General features: G+C 40.9%; 1 protein-coding gene across 6 annotated transcripts in view; it reads left to right on the top strand.

Moving 5' to 3' along the window:
- guk1a (guanylate kinase 1a) overlaps positions 1–12240 on the top strand; it is a 43835-nt gene that overhangs the window by 14561 nt on the left and 17034 nt on the right. For 3 of the 6 annotated variants that reach the window (XM_052016142.1, XM_052016143.1, XM_052016139.1), the window contains exon 2: positions 9741–9850. The exons of the other annotated variants lie outside the window; for them this stretch is intronic. The gene's annotated coding sequence lies outside the window, so the exon portion shown is untranslated. The remainder of the gene's footprint in view (positions 1–9740; positions 9851–12240) is intronic. 6 annotated transcript variants of the gene reach the window in all.

Genomic DNA, 12240 nt, shown 5'->3' with positions numbered 1-12240 from the left:
TCCTTGCCATGCCCCTGCCAAACAGCTACTTCCCTGCAAAATTGCTGAGAGGTTTGGTGTGTGGCCTGCTTTCGGACTCTGGCTAAGGCAGGGCACCTGGCTCAATGTCAGTTCCTCCCCTAGGGCCTGGCACCCGATTTGCTGTCAGCTTACTCCCTGATAGAATAAACTGGCATCTCATGAGTGGTTTTCCTTACTGTGGACACCTGTTTTTAATTCTTCTCCAGTCTTTTATTCCTTTTAATCCCTGTAACCTCATCCAGCTTTACTGTCCATCTCTGTAATCTCCCGCAGCTCTACACTGCGTCATATATAGCAAAGTCCAATATTTTTTTGTAAACTTTTTACTTATTGTTCAATGATTGAAATTACTGAATTTCACTGGTTCACAAATTTGTGCTAAACTAAAAATATAGCATTAGATCCTGGAGCTTTGGTGATGTGCCTTTGAAATTGCACTAGATTAAAGCAATCTGATTTTGGCAGCCTGTTGCTTTAAATAGACATGGTTTTTGTAAATTAAGTGTTCAGAAAGCCACTTTGTCATGCACAGCTGTTTGATGTTTATTAATTGGTGCACGTACACTTCCAGCTTAACTAGCAAATGAGCACCATTGTTTTGTCTTCACATTGATTTATTTATATGTGCAACCATAATTTCAAAATATCAGAGCTTTATAATATCTGATGATAGAAGGTATTCTAATTTGATGGTGGCTACTTGGTCTGCATTGTGATGCCATTGAGAATGAAGACCAAAAAGACCATTGAAATTTTTATTTGTTCCTTAATGCATCTTCGATAGTGGGGTAAAAGTCATTGGTCTCCAAGTACGTTGGATATTGTGAAATGCATGCTTTTTATCCGTAATATTGGATACAAGGGGACCTTTGCTGCTGTAACTTGCACCAATTGTCCCTCTGCTCACTGACTTACAATGGCCCTTGATCCACAAAATCTCCATGTAAAATTCCGAGCTTTACTTCCAAATCCATCTGCTGCATAACCTTCTCCCCTATAAACCTAGCTTTTTGCATTCCAGTTCTTAACATTCATAAGTTTACACACTGCATCTTTTAATGGCTGTGTGTTTGGTTGCTTAAGCCCTGAGCCCTGGAATTCCTCCTTGAAGCCTTTCCACATACATCCCTTGATTCAGATGCTCATTTAAAATCACTCTCACTATCCCCTTGTCTCCATGTGATTCTCAGTTTCATCATTTGATGGTAATTGTCCCTCCAGGCACAGCAACTCGTTAAATAATTAGTTACAAGACAAGGGTCTTGCTTATGGGGATTTTCAGTTCTCCACATCATAAACATGTAAATTTGGCCTCCAGTTACCAAAGGTTGGATGTCTTGTTACAATGGGAACCTATTATTTTCAGGTTTTTCCTGTTTCACCTCTGGGTGATGATCCCACAGCATTTATTTTTAGGTTCTCCCTGTGGTTTTAATTTGTTCCTGTGGTGTTGTGTCATTCTAGAATCTCTGTGTCTTCAGGTTTAGAATTGTGTATTAGTTTCATTTTCCACTTGATTTGCAGAAATCAGCCCCAGTGAATCCTGGATTGCAACTAAGTAGTTACTAATCTGCTGCTAAGTAAATATTGTCAGGAAATTGATGAATGGGTGAAAATTGGCAGGAGAAAATTCTGTTGAGTCTAATTTTAAATTTATCAGGTTCAGTAAGTTCTGTGTATTTTGGTGATGATGACCATGGAAAAACCTGATGTTTCCATTATTGTCTTCTAATTCTATTGATGTAAATTTCTAACCAGCCTAACTTGTGGTTGAAATATAAAGCAGAGGATCTTGGATTAGTTTGTGACTGTAGGGTTGATGTGCTTTGTGTTCTTGATTTATTCTTTCTCAGGTGGCTAGGATATATAATGGATTTCAGCTTTTGGTCCTGTCCTGTCCTGTCTTTGTTAGATCTGAGATTCCTAAATTTTTAACTTCTTTGTACCTCCCCAGGTTCCTCTACGAGCTTATGTTTGCACTTGTGGGAGAATCTCGAACTAGGGTTCACTTTTTAAAAAGATGTCGCCTATTTAAGATAGAGAAAGAAACTGTACCACGGCTGAAGACCATGAATCTTTGGGAGTCCTGTTCTCCAAAAGAAGATGGAAGCAGAGTCTTTGGATATTTTAGGCAGAGGTAGATAAATTCTTGATAAGCAAGGGGTGAAAGGTTACCATGGGAATATGTTGTGGCTATAGTCAGATCAGCCATGATTTTAATAAAGGCAGAGCAGGCTTGAGAGACTGAATGATCTACTCCTGATATTAATTTGTATGTTATATTAACGTGTATGTTAAGTATCCACAGCCTTAAAATTCACTATTGTATAATCTCTCCTGTTTACCCTCCAAAGATGTCTTGTGAACCACAATTTGGGGTTAAATCATGATTTAACCTTTAAAACAGATTTGATAATTTTTATTTGTAAAATTTTCAAATTGTCCAGCATCCAGAGCACTTTTGGGTAGGAGGAGAGAATGAGGGTATTCAGAATCAGGTTCATTATCACTGACATATGTTGTGAAATGTGTTGTTTTATGGCAGTAGTACAGTGCAAGACACAAAAATTACAATAAGTTACAAAAATAAATAACTAGTGCAAAAGAGGAATAACGAGGTAGTATGGGGTCATGGACCAGTCAGAAATCTGATGGCGGAGGAAAAGAAACTGTTCCAGAAACATTGAGTGTGAGGTCTTCAGGCTCCTGCACCTCCTCCCCGAAGGTAATAACGTGAAGAGGGCATGTCTGGGATGGTGAGGGTCCTTAATGATGGATGTTGCCGCCTTGAGGCATCACCTCTTGAAGATGTCCACGATGGTGGGGAGGGTTGTGTCTATGATGGAGCTGGCTGAGTCTACAACCCTCTGCAGCCTCTTTCGATCCTGCATACTGGAGCCAGTCAGAATGCTCTCTACCATACATCTGTAGAACTAGGTTGGGAGGGGGATGGGAACCAGAGTGTTAGGTCATATGATGGAGCAGTTGGTGTAAAGGTAGACACATTATGTGGGGAGACTGTGAGGAAGGATAGACAGTGGATAGGTCATGAACATAGTTGGATGGGTTTGAAATGTCTTTACTGTGAGAAGTATTAAGAATAAGGGTGATGAACTCAGAGCATGGATCAGTATGTGGAATTGCGATGTGGCCGTTACAGAGACTTGGCTGTTGCAAGGGCAGGATTTTCTGTTTGATGTTCCAGGGTTTAGATGGTTCAAAAGGGATAGGGAAGGAGGTAAAAGGGGGGTTGGGGGGGAGGGAGTGGCGTTGCTAATCAGGGATAGTATCACAGCTGCAGAAAGGGAGGATGTTGTGGAAGGATCATCTAGTGAGTCTGTGGGTGGAAGTTAGAAGCAGGAAGGGAGCGATCACTCTATTGGAAGTATTCTATAGGTCCCCCAATAGCCACCAGGACACTTGAGTAGTAGATAAGTAGGCAGATTTTGGAAAGCTGCAAAAATAACAGGGTTGTTGTCATGGGAAACTTCAACTTCCCTAATATTCATTGGCACCTCCTCTGTGCAAAAGGTTTAGATGGGGCAGAATTTTTTTAGGTGTGTCCAGAAAAGATTCCTGACACAGTATGTGGATAGGCCAACTAGAGGATAGGCCATATTGGATCTAGTATTAGGCAATGAACCTGCTCGGGTGACAGGTCTCTCGGTGGGTGAACATTTTGGTGATAGTGACCATAATACCCTGACCTTTAGCATAGCCATGGTCAGGGATAGGAGCAGACGATATCGGTAAGTTTTTAATTGGGTGAAGGCTAATTATGATGGTATTAGGCAGGATTTTGGGAGTGTAAATTGGGAACAGATGTTCTCAGGGAAATGCACAGAAGAAATGTGGATGCCGTTTAGGGACCACTTGCATGAGGTTCTGGATAGCATTCTCCAGCTGAGACAGGGAAAGAATGGTAGGGTAAAGGAACCATGGTTGACAAGGGAGGTGAAATATTTAGTCAAGAGGAAGAAGGAAGCATAGTTAAGGTTTAGGAAACAAAATTCAGGCAGGCTCTTGAGAATTATAAGGTAGGCAGAAGGAGCTTAAGAAGGGACTTGGGAGAGCTCGAAGGGGACATAAGAAGGCCTTGGAGAGTAGAATTAAGGAAAACTCAAGGCTTTCTACGCGTATGTGAGGAACAGGAGGATGACGAGAGTGAGGGTAGGACTGCTCAGGGATAAAAGGGGAAATGTGCCTGGAGGTGGAGGAGGTAGGGTTCCTTAATGGATACTTTGCTTCAGTGTTCACTAGGGAGATGGACTTTGACAAATGTGAGGTCAATGTAAAACAGGCTAATATGCTGGAGCATGTGGAGGTTAAGAAAGAGGTAGTTTTGGAGCTTCTGAAAAATATTAGGATAGATAAGTCCCCGGGATGGGATGGGATATACCCCAGGTTAGTACAGGAGACGAGGGAAGAGATTACTGGGGCATTGACAATGATATTTGCATCCTCTCTGGCCACAGGAGTTGTACCAGAGCATTAGAGGTTGGCAAATGTTGTTCCCTTGTTCAAGAAAGGTAATAGGGTTAATCCTGGGAATTATAAACCAGTAAGGCTTACCTCAGTGGTGGGCAAATTATTGGAGAGGATTCTTAGGGACAGTATTTACGAGCATTTGGTACAGCATTGTCTTTATTAGGGATGGTGAGCATGGCTTTGTGAGGGGCAGGTTGTGCCTTACGAGCCTAATTGTGTTTTTCAAGGAGGTGACAAAACAAATTGATGAAGGTAGGGCAGTGGATGTGGTGTATATGGACTTCAGTGAAGCATTGACAAGGTTTCCTCATCCAGAAAGTCATGAGGCATGGGATCCAATGAGATTTGGCTGTGTAGATTCGGAATTGCCTTGCCCACAGAAGGCAGAAGGTGGTACTAGATAGAGAATATTAGATGGAGGTTGGTGACTAGTGGTGTTCTGCAGGGATCTGTTCTGGGACCCCTACCCTTTGTGATTTTTTATAAATAACTTGGATGAGTAAGTGGAGGGATGAGTAGGTAAGTTTGTGGATTACACAAAGCTGGAGGGGTTGTGGATAGTGTAGAAGGTTGTCATAGGTTACAACAGGATATTAGACAGGATGCAGAGTTGGGTGGAGAAGTGGCAGATGGAGTTCAATCTGGAAAAGTGAAGTAATACACTTTGGAAGAACGAACGTGAAGGTGGAGTACAAGGTTAATGGCAGGATTCTGAGCAGTGTGCAGCAACCAAGGAACCTTGGGGTCCAAGTCCATAGATCCCTCAAAGTTGCCGCGCAAGGTGATAGGGTGGTTAAGAAGGCATATGGTGTGCTGGTCTTCATTAGTCGGGGGATTGAGTTCAAGAGCGTGAGGTAATCTTGTAGCTCTATAAAAATCTGGTGAGACCACACTTAGAGCATTATATTTGGTTCTGGTCAACTCATTTTAAGAATGTGGAAGCTTTAGAGAGGGTGGAGAGGAGATTTACCAGGATGCTGCCTGGATTAGAGAATGTGTCTTATGAGGATAGGTTGAGCAAGCTATGGCTTTTATCTTTGGAGTGATGCAGTATGAGAGGCAACTTGATAGGGGTGTATTAGATTGAGGAGCATAGATGGACAGTCAGCACCTTTTCCCCAGGGTGGCAGTAGCCAGTACCAGAGGACATTAGTTGAAGGTCAGAGGATGAATATTCAGGGGAGATTTCAGAGGTAGATTCCTGATGTTGTAACTTCCTGACCTTGAGTGTGAGGTTGGCGATGAAGGTTGGCACAGATGGCGATTCAGAGGCATACAGGAGTGAGGTAGATCAGCTAGTTCAGCAGTGTCACAAAAACAACCTCGCACTCAACATCAGCAAGACCAAAGAATTGACTGAAGGGGAAGTTGGGAGAACACACACCAGTCTTCATTGATGGGTCAGTGGTGGAAAGGGTGAGCAGCTTCAAGCTCCTGGCCATCCACATCTCGGAGGTTCTATCTTGGGCCCAACACACTGATGCAGTTACGAAAAAGGCACGCTAGCGGCTCTACTTCATTAGGAGTTTGAGGAGATTTGGTATGTCACCAAAGATTCTTGCAAATTTCTACGGGTGTAAAGTGGAGAGCATCCTGACTGGTTGCATCACAGACTGGTATGGAGGCTCTAATGCACAGGATCGCAAGAGGCTGCAGAGGGTTGTAGACTCAGCCAACTCCATCATGGGCACCACCCTCCCTGCCATCGGGGACATCTTCAAGAGGTGGTGCCTCAAGAAGGCAGCATCCATCATCAAGGACTCTCACCACCCAGGACATGGCCTCTTCATGTTACTACCATTGGGGAGGAGGTACAGGAGCCTGAAAACCCACACTCAACATTTCAGAAACAGCTTCTTCCCCTCTACCATCAGATTTCTGAATGGTCCATGAATACTACTTCATTATTCTTCTTTTGCACTATTTTTGTAATTTATAGTAATCTTGATGTCTTGCATTGTACTGCTGCCACAAAACAACAAATTTCATGACACATGTCAGTGATAATAAACTTGATCCTGAGGTTGTTGTTGCGACACCACTCAACCAGCTGATCTATCTCCTGCATGTGTCCTCGCCATCTGAGATTCTACCAACAACAGTGGTGTCATTGGTGAATTTATAGATGGCGTTTGAGCTGTGCCTAGCCACACAGTCACGAGTGTGAAGAGAGTAGAGCAGTGGGCTAAGCACACATCCTTGAGGTGTGCCTGTGTTGATTGTCAGCGAGGAGATGTTACTACCAATCTGCACTGACTGTGGTCTCCCGATAAGGAAGTTAAGGATCCAGTTGCAGAGGAACCTTTGCAACTGGGTCCAGTTGGTGGGAAAGCGAGAATTCCACATTTCCATTAACTTTTTTTGAGGTGCATAAACTACTTCCTGATGTTCATAGCCAGTTTATTGCCTCCGAGCACAAACATTCAGCCCCATTAAGGTTTGTTGTATGAGCTTAACTGATTCTGGCTTGCAGTTTAGAAAGTTATTTAAGCTATTTAACTTTTCTTAAAGACATCATTGTTCTAAGGCCATATTCTCATAAAATCCTACAGCACAGAAACAGGCTTTGGCTCACAGAGTTGCACTGAGCATTAAGCATCCATTAACACAAATCCCATTTATTCTCCCATATTCCCCTCAACTCCTGCCAGATACTACCATTCACCTATATGAGCAATTTACAGTGGCCAATTAACTTACCAACCTGCATGCCTTTGGGATTTGGGAAGAAACCCATACAGTCACAGATGGAATGCACAACTTCCACACAGCATCAGAGGTCGGGATTGAACCCAGGATGTTGGAACTGTGAGGTAGCAATTCTGCCAGCTGCACCACTGTGCACATTGTGGGATCTTAACTGTTTCTTAAATACTGCTTAAAGGCTTTTGCACCCCTCACCTTCTTTGTTTACAATTTCATACAGCAGGAAGTGGCAGAGTTATGGCGGAGTTTGTAAATCTCTCAAGCCTATGTAATAGTTCAAAAGAAACTCCATCTGAACTCTGGATTAACGCTGATTTGTATTATCTCTTCAGAAAACACGTTTTGTGGCCAGTTGTCATTGAGGGAGCAGGAACTTTGCCTGTTAAGTGGAGTCAACTGAGCTCCGGGTTTTAATGTGCTATAGGAGCTGCTTTTTGATATCGGAGAGGGTAAACTGTCAATCCCTTTGCACTATGGCCTTTGGGAGCTGATATTCAGAGGGCTCTGGAGCTGCTGCCGATTATTAGTGAAATGCCATGTAAAGTATTTTTATCTAGGCGAAGGAGCCCCTAGTGATCAAGTGAAATAATTTACACACGCAGCAATAGTTCTCTGCCTCCCTAAAATTTTCTACTTTGAGCTATTTCCTTGATGTCAGGCTATTCACTTACAATCCCATCAAAATGATACACAGCAGAAGAAAATTATAAATTTTCATTCTCCATGCAAATGGCTTGGTTGCACCCTAACCTTAAAACTGACATTGATTTTAAATAGCTTCTCACTGTGGCCATGGTGGGGTGCAATTAATGTTTATCTTTCAATAGTAGTACCTTCAAGAAAACAAACTTGTCAACTCGATGAAGATGCTAAGGTGCTTTGAAGCATTTTTTTTAAGAAGTGGAGGGTTATCAACAAATAAAAATCCGAAAAGCTTCTCTATATTTACAGAGGCAGAACTGTTGGATTCTGTTCTGCAGACCAGTGGAATTCATCTCCATTATAACCTAATTTAGAGACAGATATCGACTGTTGAGTGTTGGCAGTGACTACCATGTTTGACTATAATGAATTAATCAACTATTTAATGATCTGATTCAACTGACTTTCTTGATTTTCTGAAATATTCGATCAAAGAAATTAACTTTTAATTTGAAGTGGAACAGTGCAAAGCATGTTAGAATTATTTGCTTAGCATGGATTCGGAAACAGATTGTTGTGCCAGGGAAGTCTCATTGAAATTTGCAGAGCCCACAGACATGGTGAATAAAGGAAAAGCAGTCGGTATGGAATACATGAAGATAATCAAGGGAAATGGGGTTAGTGGAGGAAAATAGCATTGAGCTAAAAAATCAGCCATTACGTGGTGGGGTAGGTATGAGGGGCTGAATGGGCTACTTTCTGTTATGTTCTTGTGTAACCAGAGGAAATCAAATTCATTGATAATACAATAGAGATTATTAGAGGAGACGGAAGGTTACAAAGCAAAGAGGCTGAAGAATAGAGAATGACCTCAGATAGAATTAGTGCAGAAAGAGGAAATATGATGTGAGAAATGGACTGTGGGGTGGGAGAGAAAGAGAAAAGTAAGAAATGTATTTGATCTTTAATAAAAAAAATCTCTGAACAACCATTTGCTATATGTTCAGTCTCATTTCTACAATTTAAATTGTTTCCATTCTGGGCCAGGGAGGTTGGTTGGGGATGCATTGGCGTTCATCACATTGTTAAAAGGGCGTATCACTCTTAATCAGCAGCCCTAACTTTCTGTGCTGTGTAATGGAAATAATAAAAAGCATGGATAAGATGTAATGTGGGGTGGAGTGGTAGTATTTGAGCAGCATGTTCTGGATATGTATATCTATGTCTTCTGAACTTGTTGGCTTGTTCTATCCTAATGACATCTATCATTAACAGATTTTTTTTTAACTGTATGGTTGGTTCTCTTTAGTCATTTGATCTGGTTAGATTTGATTTTTGGATATTGGTGCTATCGTGTCTACCTAACACTCTTTTAGGAAATTATTCTTCTATATTTTTTTAAGAAAGTAAATTTTTATTTGTAGATTTTTAAATAGAAAAAAAGACTGCTTTCTAAATTTAAAAGTCCTGCTCTAGTCATTTATTGACAAATTTCTTAATGTAAAGCAGAATTTGGGTTTGTTTCAGGAACATAACTTATTTGCAAGAAGTACTTTGAAATCCCAGTATAACCAGAAGTATTCTAGACTCAAGTATAGGGTTCAATAGCAGATTGCATACTTAAGGGGAAAATAACTAAGAATAGAATTTTTTTTTTCATAATCATATAGTTAGTAATTGCTAGTTGGGAAAGGGGTGAAGATGAATAAGCTAGAAGTATAAAGCTTGTTCAACACAAATTGAAGATGCACTAAATTTAACATGGACCAACGTAGTCTATATCAATCCATGCTTTAAAGGGAATTAACCTTGTATAGTAGCCAATTACCCTGCTGAAAGGTTTAGATTTGTCCACGTGAATAACTCCAGCATAATTATTTTAGTCTGGTGAAGTGCTACGCTACCATCTGAACCCAGTGCTGCTGGTGCTTAGAGAGCTTGAACTGAAAGCCGGAGGCTGTGATTCAGCAGGAACTAAACAACGAGATAAACGGTAAGCAAACTGCATCCATGAATAGAGAGCAGCCTGTTGCAGGCAACTATTGGGAGTGGGTTCTCAACATAGACATTCTTTAATGTTCACTCTTACATAGATAATGTTCAATGTCAAGAGGCTAAGATTTCAGCAACTTTGACAAGAATTTGCTTTTTTTAATGTGGTTTCTTCTCTGATCATTTTATCTATTATTAATTAGATTAATTCCCTTCTGTAAGGACCACGGAATTGAATTATTCGGCAATACCTTTTAAAGGATTACTGTGTTAATTGCTTGTGGTCTTGATGAGTATTGCAAATTCAGCGTAAAATTAAACTGAACATACAGAAGTCTTCAGTCCTTTGGGTAGCAATTAGCATTTTCTATTCACTTTCCTTGCATTCATGATTTTACCTTGTCCAAGAAACAGAATGGAATAAACATTGAGTTTTTAATGAAATTCAGAAATTACAGGTATTGGAAATAAAATCAGAAAATGCTAGAAAAACATCTATGGAAAAGAAACAGTTAACATTTCAGGTTGAAGGGCTCTTTTTTTTACTAAGTTTTTAATGTTTAGTAAAGGAGCCGTGATTCAGTACTATTTAACAGTGAGGCACGCTTCACTGGTACAGTGGTGGACAAAATTTAACACTGAGTGACCTAGAGATATTAGAACAATGACACAAAAGCTTGGGCAAAAAAGATTTTACAAACGGAAAGGAAATCAGGAACTTGGGGTGAGGTAGTTGAAAATACGACAATATTGTCCCACTGCGTCTGTGCTGACCATGATGCTAACCTAATTAATCTTCCTGCATATTCTCTGTATCCCTCTATTCTCTGCCTGTACATATGTCTGTCTAAATGCCTCATAAACATTGATATCATATCTACTTCTACCACCTCCCATGGCAGTATGTTCTAGGCACCTAGCACTCCCTCTGTGTGTGTGTGTGTGTGTGTGTGTGTGTGTGTGTGTCTATTTATGTAAAAAAAACTTGCCTCAAAGATCTTTAAATTTTGCCCCCCTCACTTTAAATTTATACCCTCAAGTATTTGACATTCCCATCCTGAGAAAGAGACTGACTGTTTACCCTAACTATGTCTCTCATATATTTCTATCAAGTCGAACACCCTCTGATGCTCAAGTTTGTCGAACCTCTCCTTATAGCTAATATCTTCTAATTCGGGCAACATCCTGGTGAACTTCTTTTGCACCTTCTTCAATGTCTCACATCCTTCCTATAGTGTGAACTGCATGCAATACTCCAAATGTGACCTGATGAATGTTTTATACAGCTGCAATGTGACTTCCCAGCTTTAATACTCAGTACCCTGACTGATGAAGGCAAGCATGACATTCCTTTACCACCTTATCCACTTCTTTTGCCACTTTTAGGGAACTATGGACTTGCACCTCAAGATTCTTCTGTATAACAATGCTCCTAAGGTCCTGCCATTTGTTGTATACTTTCCTCTTGCATTTGCTCTCCCAAATTGCATCACCTCACTCTTGTCTGGATTAAACTCCATTTGCCATTTTCTCTGCCCAAGTTTCCAACTCATCTATATAGTGCTGTATCCTTTGACAAATTTCTTCACTATTCACAACCCCAGCAATTTTCATGTTTGTAAGTTTACTAGTCAGACCACTTATATTTTCACCAAAAATTGGGGGTCCCAGCATTGATCCTTATGGAACACCACTGGTCATAGACCTCCCATCAGAAAATCACACTCCACCACTGCCCTCTGTGTCTTATATGACCAAGCCAATTTTGTATCTAACGTAGCAACTCGCCTGCCATGAGGGGTCTTGTCAAATGCTTTACTAAATCCCATGTAGACAACGTCCACTGCCCTACCCTTATCAATTACCTTTGTCACCTCAAAAAAAAAACTCAAATCAGACTTGTGAGACTGGACCTCCACTGTACAAAGCCATGCTAACTGTCCCTAATAAGTCCATGCTTTTCAAAGTACGAGTAAACCCTGTCCCTAAGAATAATAAATAATTTCCCTACCACTGATGCAAGGATCACTGGCCTATTGTTTCCCGAATTATCTCTGTTGCCCTCCTTAAACAAAGGAACAACATTGGCTTTTCTCCATTCTTTCAAGACCTCACCTGCGCCTAAAGAGGATATAAAGATCCCTGTCAAGGCCCCAGCAATCACTTCTCTTGCCTCCTTCAGTATCTTGGTATAGATTCCATCAGGCCCTGGGGACAATCACCTTAATGTTTTTCAAGACACCCAACCCCACCTTCTTAATATTGACATGCCCTAGAAAATCAACATAAGTATAGAAAGAACCTATTATGAGAGGTGGAAACAATGGAAAAGAAAGAACAGCGGGAGCCAAGACTCTAGTATGCATGTGGTGTTTCACTTCACAACTAAAA

Source organism: Pristis pectinata, chromosome 5, assembly GCF_009764475.1.
Source record: "Pristis pectinata isolate sPriPec2 chromosome 5, sPriPec2.1.pri, whole genome shotgun sequence".
Classification (NCBI taxonomy): Eukaryota; Metazoa; Chordata; class Chondrichthyes; order Rhinopristiformes; family Pristidae; genus Pristis; species Pristis pectinata.
Note: the sequence above shows the minus strand (reverse complement) of the source record. Positions and strands in the feature narration are given on the sequence as shown.